This window comes from Lampetra fluviatilis, chromosome 59 (assembly GCF_964198595.1).
Source record: "Lampetra fluviatilis chromosome 59, kcLamFluv1.1, whole genome shotgun sequence".
Classification (NCBI taxonomy): Eukaryota; Metazoa; Chordata; class Hyperoartia; order Petromyzontiformes; family Petromyzontidae; genus Lampetra; species Lampetra fluviatilis.
Window position 1 is genome coordinate 5,915,959 of NC_136333.1, and position 12,077 is coordinate 5,928,035.

A 12,077-nucleotide genomic window follows, 5' to 3' on the forward strand; every position below is an offset into this window, starting at 1 on the left:
GACGTTTCGGCCGCAACGCAAGCAGCCGTCCCGACAGACCTGTTCTTCACTTGAGGACGGCTGCATGCGTTGTGGCCGAAACGTGAGAATTATTTTATTATGTTTTATTATTTCCCTTCTACGTGACTTATCCTAAAGAACTAAGAAGACACTTCACTCAAGTCTGGTTGAATTTTGCCATAGGAATGTGGAATTGTCACCACTGGCACAGAATCCCCCGATTAAGATGCAACGCCCCGCACTCGCTTGGGCAGGGAGACGAGACGAGTTGTTTGCATCGTGTAACCACGAGGGATGAGTTCTCTATGTTCAGATTAATGAAACAAAATTTTAGAGAGGCGTGGAAAATGTGGCATCACGGGAAGTGATGTCGCTTCTATGGCGTCACTTCCTGCCAAAAGGGAAGTCGCGTGGCGTCCGTTTTGATCATAGGCGTTGCTTTTGCAAATTGTAAAACCAATAAATACCATTGTTTTTTATGGAGCTTTTAGTATAATTCAAATATTTAACTTGTATAATTACTTTTGAGAAACAATTATTCCAATGTAATACATTCAAACACGAAATTGCCCTAAAATTTGGGTTATCCAAATCTTAAACTGGTCTTTAATGTAAACGTAAAACATCAAGCTGAAGACGTCACACCCAGACTGATGCTGCCACCATTCTGTCTCGTTACAGATTCCTGCATCTTGCATAGTTGATGCATGATGTTCAAAGTCTTGTATAGAGCCTTGTTCATCACCACCACCACGATCTGCCATTGTCTTCCCCTATTGTTTCCGACCTCGGGGTCCCTCCAACCCCTGTCTTGGTAACATGTCCATTATTCTGCACACGTGACCCTGCATGTTTCTAGCCAGTGCCATTCCAAGTTTGTAACCCCCCCCCCCCGCCGCCTCCCCCACCTGTTCTAAATGTTTAGCGTACTTCCCGACATGCAACAAACTTGAAATTTGCCATGTGGGTACTTTCCAGACTGTACACCATGCAAAAAATATAAAAATACACTTTTGTTTTTTTAGGGGGGTGGGGGAGCTCAATAATGTTTTTTTTTTGCACGGCAAGTGAGCTGTGACGTCACATCTGTCACGTGACCCGCGCACGTGGAAGCGTAACGCATTGTAGCCGCGCTACGAAACCCGGCGACCCGAGTTCGATTCCCGCTTACGGCCACCACCGGTGACGATTATTTTTTACCGGTCCTGGGCCTCCCCTAGGTCGACTCCGCATCAAACGAGTAACTGCTCTGTTGTTTGAACATCGCCACTGGGGAGACAAAGGCAGCTCGTACCAAATAAATGAAACTGAACTGAAAACTCAATTTCCCTGTACAAAAATACGGGTAAACCGTACGGATTGACGGGTATGATATTACATGAGAACATCTAATGTACGTATCGAAAAGTCAGACGAGTCAATATGTCCGTGGTGGGGTAGAATGATGGTGCAGTGGTCAGTTAGCCCAGTGCCCTACATACCCAGCGACTCTTTTCCAGTTATATTCCTGGCAATGTTTAACATCAGTGGCAAGGCGATATCCTAACCAGCCATTGAGCTGTCTCCCTGCACCACTCGTTGGCGTGGTGAAGTATGGCCAGCCAAACAACCCTCGTGACTGACACAACATGTGGTGGCGTTCATCATCCAGCAGTGGACATGGAGGTGACGATAACAAAAATTGCGCACGTGCGTGTGCACGCTGTTCCCGGTTGTCTCGGCCAATCAGGAGCGCTCCCCACTCAGGGGACGCATCACTCAGGAATCCCTCCACGAGTGCATTCCGGACAGGGCACAGCGCCCCCCCGACTAAAAATAGTGCGCCAACTTCAAGGCTCGCACGTAACACTTTGTTTCGTTTCGATTTAAAGCTTTCGTGACTGCAGGGATTCATCTTCTTGGTTCTTTCGGTAAAGTCACGTAGAAGGGAAATAATAAAATAATAAAAATTAAACATTAAATTTCGATTTAAAGCTTTCGTGACTGCAGGGATTCATCTTCTTGGTTCTTTCGGTAAAGTCACGTAGAAGGGAAATAATAAAATAATAAAAATTAAACATTAAATTTCGATTTAAAGCTTTCGTGACTGCAGGGATTCATCTTCTTGGTTCTTTCGGTAAAGTCACGTAGAGGGGAAATAATAAAATAATAAAAATAAAACATAATAAAATTTCGATTTAAAGCTTTTGTGACTACAGGGAATCATCTTCTTGGTTCTTTCGGCAAAGTCACGTAGAAGGGAAGTAATAAAATAAAAATAAAACAATAAAATTTCGATTTAAAGCTTTCGTGACTGCAGGGATTCATCTTCTTGGTTCTTTCGGTAAAGTCACGTAGAAGGGAAATAATAGAATAATAAAAATAAACCAATAAAATAATTCTCACGACGTTTCAGAGGCAACACAAGCTTCCGTCTTCAGGTGAAGAACCGTCACAGCACGAAAGCTGTGAAGACCATTCGAAAGGGAATCCTGTACAGTAATTCCAAACGTAGAAGCAAACCGGACACGCTACTGGGGAAGGGGGGGGGGGCATGGGGGGGGGGTCCACTTTCAGATGTGTTGAGATGAGACACGGGTTTTCTCGGAGACGCCCCCAGACCAACTCAGACCGAATTGGTCACCCCGTGCCCCTTATTACATCTCAACGTTCATCCCACAAAGTCACCGTCAGAAGGGGAGAAACACAGACGAATAGACACTCACCACAAGTACACTCATTACTACTACACTCACCACTACACTCACCACCACTACACTCACCACCACTACACTCACCACCACTATACTCACCACCAGTACACTCACCACTACTACACTCACCACTACACTCATCACTAGTACACTCACCACGACACTCACCACTAGTACACTCACCACTACTACACTCACCACTACACTAATACAATCACCACTACTACACTCACCACTAGTACACTCACCACTACATACCTGTCAACCCCTTATCAGTGCCCTACCTCATTACAGACCAATTCAGACCTTATCGGTCACCCCGTTCATCCCACAAAGTCACCATCAGAAGGGAGACACACAAACAAATAGACAATTTTTCGTACCTGTAGTGAAACGGCTGTACGTCGTATGGACCTAAAACTCAATTTCCCTGTACAAGAATTAGGGGTAAACCGTGATGGGTTGACAGGTGTGATATTCTATCAGCATCAATCGGATATATACGATTGATTGCAATAGAGATCTGACGGTGGCGAGATGTTAACTACCTCGCCTGGTATACAGGTGGTCGTAGGTTCGATTCTGATCCTGACGCCTGCTGTATATTTGGAGTTTGCGTGTCTCTCTCATCATCATCACTGTGGCTAGGAGATGTTAACTATCTCGCCTGGTGTACAGGAGGTCGTGGGTTCGATCCAGACCCTGACGCCTGCTGCTGTATATTTGGAGTTTGTGTGTCTCTCTCTCCCTCATCATCATCACGGTGGCTAGGAGATGTTAACTACCTCGCCTGGTATGCAGTAGGTCGTGGGTTTCAATCCAGACCCTGACGCCTGCTGCTGTATATTTCTAGTTTGCGTGTCTCTCTCTCCACGTGGTCGCGTGGATTTTTTCTTCAGGCCCTCCGGTTTTTCCATCCACATTTAAAAACACGTTTAGAGTATTTGACTGCTGTTCATTTCCACGTGACAAGCCACTTCATCGCGCTATAATTTGTGTTTAGGTCGCTTCCAAAAGCGGGCTACATAGCTCAGTGGGCCTTACATGGTCAAACAAAAACTTATAACCTCCTCCCACGAATATTTCCAAGTTTTTCTTATCTCATCACCTTTCTCCCCCCCAATCGTCAACTTTATTTCCACTGAATTCGTGCTCCCGTTGCTCGCTGTGAAGCCTTACAAATCATGATCAGCTGTTGTTCTCTCAAGCTCTTTGTCTCATTGCCGGCCTAACCCAGTGGTCCTTCTTCAATGTAACGCCCCACGGGCAGCTGGTGCCCCCTGGCGTGCCCCCCCCCCCCGCACTCGACGATACAAAAATGTGACACCCACCCCTCCTATTCTTAGGTCTTTTCGGTAAAGTCACGTAGGTAAAACATCAAAATTAATGAAAATAAAATAAAATAAAACAAAAATCACGACGTTTCGGAGGCAACACAAGTCTCCGTCATCAGGTGGGACCGTCACAGCCGAATTAGCTGCATCAAGTGAGGCAATGATTCAAGAAGTAATCCCTTATAAGCAAGTTGAAGGGGGGAGGAGAGGGGGGGGGTAGCTCATCAGAATGTGGTAGCCAATGAATGGAACGTATCGGGAGGGAGGGGGGCGGGGCTCAAAGACAGCACGGAGTGCTAAGTACAACGCATCGGGAGGGGGAGGGGGCCAAAAAAAGGACGACCCCTCCCTCCCCATCATCATTATCGTGCTGCTGTTACACCCCCCCCTCCCCCCCTACGGTGGCTTGACGTGGCGTGCCGGGCACCCTCGCCCTACTGACGATGTCTCATCGGCCAAAGTGTCTCTCCCTCCCCCTCGCCGCCGCCGCTGTCACTGAAAACGAGTGAAGACCACCGCTCGATCGCTCCTCGCAAAGTCCTTCACGATGTTTTGCTGTCTTTTCTTGGATTTTCTGTTTGCACAAAGTCACATAGTCACTTTAAGATGTTTTCTTGTTTTTTGTTTGTTGCGGTTGCACCCGATTCACGAGCCGAATGGCTCACAGGGCTATACCTAATAAATTCATCTTCTTGGTTCTTTCGGTAAAGTCACGTAGAAGGGAAATAATAAAATTATAAAAATAAAACATAATAAAATAATTCTCACGAAGTTTCGGCCACAACGCAAGCAGCCGTCCTCAGGTGAAGAACAGGTCTGTCGGAAAGACAGCGTCTGAATGAAACACCACCAGGCTTGGAGCGTATATTTAAGCTGCGTTGGAGGGGGAAGAGCGCCTTGACAAAAGAATTTGCATATCAAGAGGATTTTAGCATATTTATACGCTCCAAGCCTGGTGGTGTTTCATTCAAACGCTGTCTTTCCGACAGACCTGTTCTTCACCTGAGGACGGCTGCTTGCGTTGTGGCCGAAACGTCGTGAGAATTGTTTTATTATGTTTGATTTGTATTATTTCCCTTCTACGTGACTTTACCGAAAGAACCAAGAAGATGAATCCCTGCAGTCACGAAAGCAGCTTTAAATCGAAATTTAAACAAATAAATTAACTTGAACTTGAGGCCGTACGGGACGACACATTTGCTGCCCGTTTTGAATCCCAATTTTTTAGTTTAAAAAATTTGGCCACAAATTTTGTCGTGGGGGGGGGGCGGACGGTTGGCGAAGAGGGGGGGGGGGGCTGCTGCTGCTGCTACTACTCAGGTGCACGTCAGGCCCTGTTCGTTTGTTGGCCTTCCCCCCCCCCACCGTGCACCGTCGACCAGCACGGTTAGCTACGTACCGAGCCAAATAAGTTCAACATACGGAGAGTAAATAGCCGTGCCAATTGCAGCAACAACAACAACAACACTACCACGGGCAATGACTTGAAACAGCGGCCATCGGATGTAGTACGTAGCACACGTGCCCTCCTGCGGTGACTGTTAGGGGTGATCTCCTGCACGAAGACCCTATTAGGACACGATCCTTTAAGGGTCCAACCCATGGGTTTGACCCAGGCAAGGACGAAGCCGGCGCCTGACCGCCGCCTATTCCTGGACAGGTTAAAAATACGACGTTTGACTAATTAAATTATTTATGAGCGTGCTAAAGGGCGCTTATACAGGGTCCGTGTAAGCGTACTGAAAGTGTGTGTGTGTGGTAATTGGTTTTTTACCCTTCTATCTGGCAACAAAGCTGACACCTTTTTTTACAAGGAGTCATGTTTACATAGACCACAATACCTGCAGTCGTAATGCAAACAAAAAAACATAACTCTGATAATGTGCACTGTTCTTGACAGTTATGTTTTTTGTTTGCATTACGACTGCAGGTATTGTGGTCTATGTAAACATGACTCCTTGTAAATAAAGGTGTCAGTTTTGTTGCCAGATAGAAGGGTAAAAAAACAATTATCATATTTTTACTGGCAAATGAGGTTCCAATGGTGTGTGTGTGTGTTTTGCTAGTACGTGTTGCGTGTATTGATGGTACCTGCTTATTATATGTTGGTGTGTGATAGAGTGTGTGGGTGTGTGTGTATGTGCTCGCTAACAGCACTCGCCCCTACAGTCTGCCAAGGCTATACGGGGGATCTTTGTCTTTGTGTATGTATCCGTGTTGATGCGCGCGTGTGTATTCGAAAGTGTGTCAATTCAGCCTCAAATAAGTAGCTGGTGTGGTGTGTGACTATCGGCACGAGGGAGACAAAAGCGGCCGGGCGCGGTGCTCAACAGTCTGTTGAGGCTATACGGGTGATCTTTGTCTTCATGCGTTGATGAGTGTGTGTACAAGACTGTGTGTTCAAGGGGTGTAATAAAGTGTACGCATGTCCGTGTGTGGTGTTGTGCGTGTATTCGCGTGTGCACATGCGTACACGCGTCGTCTGTACGCATGGTATCTGTCTTGCAACACCGTGTCTGATTGGTGTGTGTGTGTAGGTCAGTGAGTGTGTGAGTCGGTGAGTGTGTGTGTGCCTGTTGATGCGTCTGCATGTTTGAGTGTCTTTGTGCGGCCGTGTGTACGAGTCCATGTGTCCCGAGTTCGATTCCCCGCTCACGGCCAACAGAACCGGTACCTGGACCCTCCCCTAGGTCGACTCGGCCTCAAATGAGAACCCCGGTGCGGTGTGTAAACATCGCCACTCGGGGAAGACAAAGGCGGTCGCGCGTGGTGCTGGCCACCCATCCACCTCGTGTGCCGTTCCGGCCTTCGTAGGTGCTACTCGCCAACAGCACTTGCCCCGACAGTCTGTTGACGCTATACGGGGGATCTTTGTCTTTGTGTGTGCGTGTGTGTCCGTACGGCGTCTGTGTTGTATCATTTGAAATCGTGCATCGTAGTAAAACAATTATAGTCCTTAAAACATCTTATATATTAAGATAATAACCCCATGGCAAGCATCTGTAATGTAACTTGCACAGTAATACGGGTTCCCGTTATGTAATCCAATTACATGAATGCGTCGTTTGTAACGCGTTACTCCAAACCACTCGGTCCACAAAATTTGAATGTGGCCGGCCCACTGATCGCCCCCCGACGTGTAATTCCACGTTGTTACGACGGGGCCAAGTCCATCCATCGTTCCATCCGTGAACAAAAAAACGGCTCTGGATTTTTTTTTCGAAAAAGTTATTTCCATTGTGGTCTAGCGGAGGGAGGCAATCCGTGAGCGGTGGCGTGAGGTAGGCACTTGCAGGGCTGCACCCTCAACCTCCTCTGCCCCCCTTTACACGCACGAGAGAGACATTCTGTCATAGCGAAAATAAACTTCGTTAAACCATTGTATATGTTTTACATTTTAACGATGTTTTATTCTGTTTCTCTCGCTCTCGCGCGCACACACAAGCTGATTACATTAATAGAAGGAAAAAAAATCTTTATTTTTTATTCATTTGTTTTTTTGTTGTTGTTTTGCTCTCATTAACGAAACAGCTTTAAATATAAAAGTAAATATATAGTTTCATTAAAAAAAGTTTTTTTTTTTACAAGATAACAGACGTGTTGGTGAACCCCCTAGACCTACCGGTGAATTTCGCGCTCAAGGTAGCGCCGTTGTGATTTGGTGTCGCGCAGAGCCAAATGGGTCCGGGGGCGATAGCCACCCTTTTATAGACGGAGGGGTGGGGGCGGGGCGAGGAGGAGGGGGGCGGGGCGAGGAGTGGGCGTCGCCAGGAGTAGGCGGGGCGAGTAGAAGGCGTGGCCAGGAGTGGGCGTGGCCAGAAGTAGGCTTGGCCAGGAGTAGGCGTGGCCAGGAGAGGGGCGTGGCCAGGCGTAGGCGGGGCCAGGAGTAGGCGTGGCCAGGAGTGGGCGGGGCCAGAAGTAGGCGTGGCCAGTGGTAGGCGGGGCCGGGAGAAGTTGAGGGGGGCGTGGCCAAGAGAGGGGCGGAGTCACAGTTAACAAATGGGGCGGAGTCATCGGTTGTGCGTGTGTGGAGGCGCTCACAAATTTTTGACGGATCTGGACACATTCCCATCGGTGAGCGCCTCCGGCAGGCGAGGCTGCGTTGGCTGGGTCACGTAGCCCGCATGCCCGGCCACCGCGTGCCCAAAGCAGCTTCTGTTTGACCGAATAGAGGGGCACGACACGGGCTAGAGAAGAGATGGAGCTGATGCGGTTACGGGAGGACGTGGAGCTGAGCGGACTTGCCGATGAGCGGTACCAGCGGTGTCAAGATCGACCTCTGCGTAGGAGGCTCGTGAAGGACGCTGCTACTGGGCAGTTGGAGGCAGTCGCCCTCCAGCAACAACGGAGGGGCAGAGTGGAGCGACGCTCACAACAACGAGCGGAGCGCCGGGCGGCTAAAGTGCAGCACGTTTGCACAGTAGGGGGGTACAGCTGGTGGTGCATCTACCGGTCATCTCAGGCAGCCGACCCATGGCACCTGCTGGGTCTGTCCCGTGACCTCCTCCTCCTCTAAGCGAGCCTTCGGACACTTCACGTGGCCTCAATGTGCACCTAGCCTGGCACAGGCGCCGTGGTGACGTCACCGTCACTTGGTGGCGAATGGCGAGCATTGGCATTGGAGGGGAGAAAAACTTAATTTGGAGCTTTCGTGACTGCAGGAATTATTATTTGGTTCTTTCGGTAAAGTCACGTATCAAGATAAAATAATAAATAAAATTAACTACTAGCATACGAAAGAACCAAAGAATAAATTTCGATTTAAAGCTTTCGTGACTGCAGGGATTCATCTTCTTGGTTCTTTCGGTAAAGTCACGTAGAAGGAAAATAATAAAAATAAAACATAATAAAATAATTCTCACGACGTTTTATTATTTTCCTTCTACGTGACTCGAGGGGGCGGGGTCAGACGAGAAAGGAGGTGGAGTCAAATAAAGGGGGCGGAGTCATCGGTGGTGCGTGGGAGGGGAGGGGGGAAAGGGGGAGTGACTCGATGGTGTGTGGGAGGGGAGGGGGGAAAGGGGGAGTGACTCGAGGGGGCGGGGCCAGACGAGAAGGGGGGTGGAGTCAAATAATAAAGGGGGCGGAGTCATCGGCGGTGTGTGGGAGGGGCTTAGGGTAGCGTTGGGAGCGGTGGCGCAGTGGTTAGTGCACTGCACGACGACTCACCACCAATAATGATTTCGATTTAAAGCTTTCGTGACTGCAGGGATTCATCTTCTTCGTTCTTTCGGTAAAGTCACGTAGAATGGAAATAATAAAATAATGAAAATAAAACATAATAAACGTCGTGAGAATTATTTTATTATGTTTTATTTTTATTATTTTTTTATTTCCATTCTACGTGACTTTACCGAAAGAACAATAATGATGTAATTTCATAGAGCGTCATTCATGCGATTGCATCCCGCAACGCTGCACATCAATTATCGAGCCCCTTACACGGATGATACAAAGACAAACTCCACTACTTAGCAAATACTCAGTCACATATTCACTTTAAGATGTTTTTTTTGTTCATGTTTTTGTTTGTTGCGGTTGCACCCGATTCAAGAGCCGAACGGCTCACAGGGCTATACCTAATAAATGAACTTGAGGTGCGTGACGTCACATTTCTAAAACACACACACCCCCCCCCCTAGGTGCGTGACGTCATTTATGGACGGCCCCAAAACACACGAAGAAGACCCCCGTGCACTCCAGCACGCCGGCTTTTATACCCCCAGCTAGACTCCGCCCACCTTCCAGGACCCGCCCGACAGCCAATCAGCAGCCAGCACACAGGCGCCTCTCATCAGCTGCGCGTGCGTCACTCGATTAACACACGTGACTCTCATCAGCTGCGCGTGCGTCACTCCATTAACACACGTGACTCTCATCAGCTGCGCGTGCGTCACTCCATTGCACACGTGACTCTCATCAGCTGCGCGTGCATTACTACACTACTGATGGTGATGAAGGTGGTGGTGGTGGTGATGGTGGTGGTGATGATGATCATGATGATGGTGGTAATGATGATGGTGGTAATGATGATGAATGTGGTGGTGATGGTGGTGGTGATGATGGTGATGATGATGGTGATGATCATGATGATGGTGGTAATGATGATGATGGTGATGATCATGATGATGGTGGTAATGATGATGGTGGTGGTGATAATGGTGATGATCATGATGATGATGGTAATGATGATGATGGTGGTAATGATGATGATGGTGATGATCATGATGATGATGGTAATGATGATGATGGTGGTTGTGATAATGGTGATGATCATGACGATGGTGGTAATGATGATGATGGTGGTGATGATGATGATGGTGGTTTTTATGGTGGTGATGATCATGGTGGTGGTGGTGGTGATGATGAATGTGGTGGTGATAATAGTGATGATCATGATGATGGTGGTGGTGATGATGGTGGTAATGATGATGATGGTGGTGATGATCGTGGTGATGATGATGGTGGTGATCATGATGATGGCCGATGGGTCAAGAGTAATAACGGGACGACAGCTCAAGATTGGAATGCGTCCGCAAGGGTGTCCAGGGGGGGAGATGGAGTTATAAATAAAACGACGCGTCCGAAACACTCGTTCAGATTCTTTGGCTGCTATAAATGTCCTCGCGATAAGCCAATTCGTCGAGCTATCATTTGTGGGCAGGTCGCTTCTGAAAAAGAAGCTAGCAGCGAGTTTCACCGGGTAAAATAAAAACATTAACCCGTAAAAACAAAGTGTTTCACTATAAATCCTTTATATGCGTGGCGGCTAGAGTCCTCTCGTCCTCTGGCTTGAGATGGCTGCCACCTATGGGTCAGATGATTGCCTGCCACCATTAAGCAATTGGTAATTAAATATAATTTATTTTTTCCTAAAAAGTGTAAAGTTATGGAAAAAATTTCACGAAAATAAATTGTCACGCACAACGAGTCTGTGTGCAAAATGTCAGCTCGATTGGATCACGGGAAGTGGGTTAAAAAACGACCGAAAGATTTGCACGGTCGTAAGCGCGCAAGCAAGCAAGTGAACTTAATATAAATGATTTAGAAAAGAATGTATCTTTCGAGTTAATTGCTCATCATTCCTATATTTTACACTAATATCGTGTTTTCGTTTGTTGTTGTAGTATAGCTGACAACCTATCACGGTTTATTACCCCGTATTTTTGTGCAGGGACATTGAGTTTTGAGGTCCATACGGCGTACAGCCGTTTCAATACGGACATAAGCAAAGTTTTAGTCTATTTGTGTTTCTTCCTTGTGATGGTTTTTCAGTTTTTTTTTCAGTTTCATTTATTTGATATCGCCCTGTGAGCCATTCGGCTCTTGAATTGGGTGCAACCGCAACAAACGAAATAACAAAAACATGGTGACTTTGTCGGATGAACGTTGAGATTCACAAGGGAATCGGGGTGACCCATACGGTCTGAAGTGGTCTGTGATAAGGTAGAGGGCACTGTGATAAGAGGTTGACAGGTTTGTTGTTTACACCATTGGAATCTCATTTGCTAGTAAAAAATATGATAATTGTTTTTTTACCCTTCTATCTGGCAACAAAACTGACACCTTTTTTACAAGGAGTCATGTTTGCATAGACCACAATACCTGCAGCCATAATGCAAACAAAAAACATAACTCTGATAATATATGCACTGTCCTTGAAGTTCATTGGTCCACACAGTGCACCTTTTGGCGTCATCTGGTCCAACACCATGTGAGACTAGGCTCTAAAGAAAACTGTCTCGGGTGTGGACCAATCAACTTCAAGGACAGTGCATACATTATCAGAGTTATGTTTTTTGTTTGCATTATGGCTGCAGGTATTGTGGTCTATGCAAACATGACTCCTTGTAAAAAATGTGTCAGTTTTGTTGCCAGATAGAAGGGTAAAAAACCAATTATCAGGTTTGTTGTTGAAGCTTTCTGACCCAGGCCCTGACTGGGCACGTGTGAACAAGCGCTTTATAGCTCATCGTATTCCTCCAGTGTGAAAATAAAGATTCAGATTTTGAAGATGTATAGGACACTTTATAATGGTAGGAACCTCCTG

General features: G+C 47.0%; 1 long non-coding RNA gene across 1 annotated transcript in view; it reads right to left on the reverse strand.

Moving 5' to 3' along the window:
- The window catches only part of LOC144950707 (uncharacterized), a 306,816-nt gene that overhangs the window by 114,529 nt on the left and 180,210 nt on the right, over window positions 1-12,077 (reverse strand). The window lies entirely within an intron of this gene.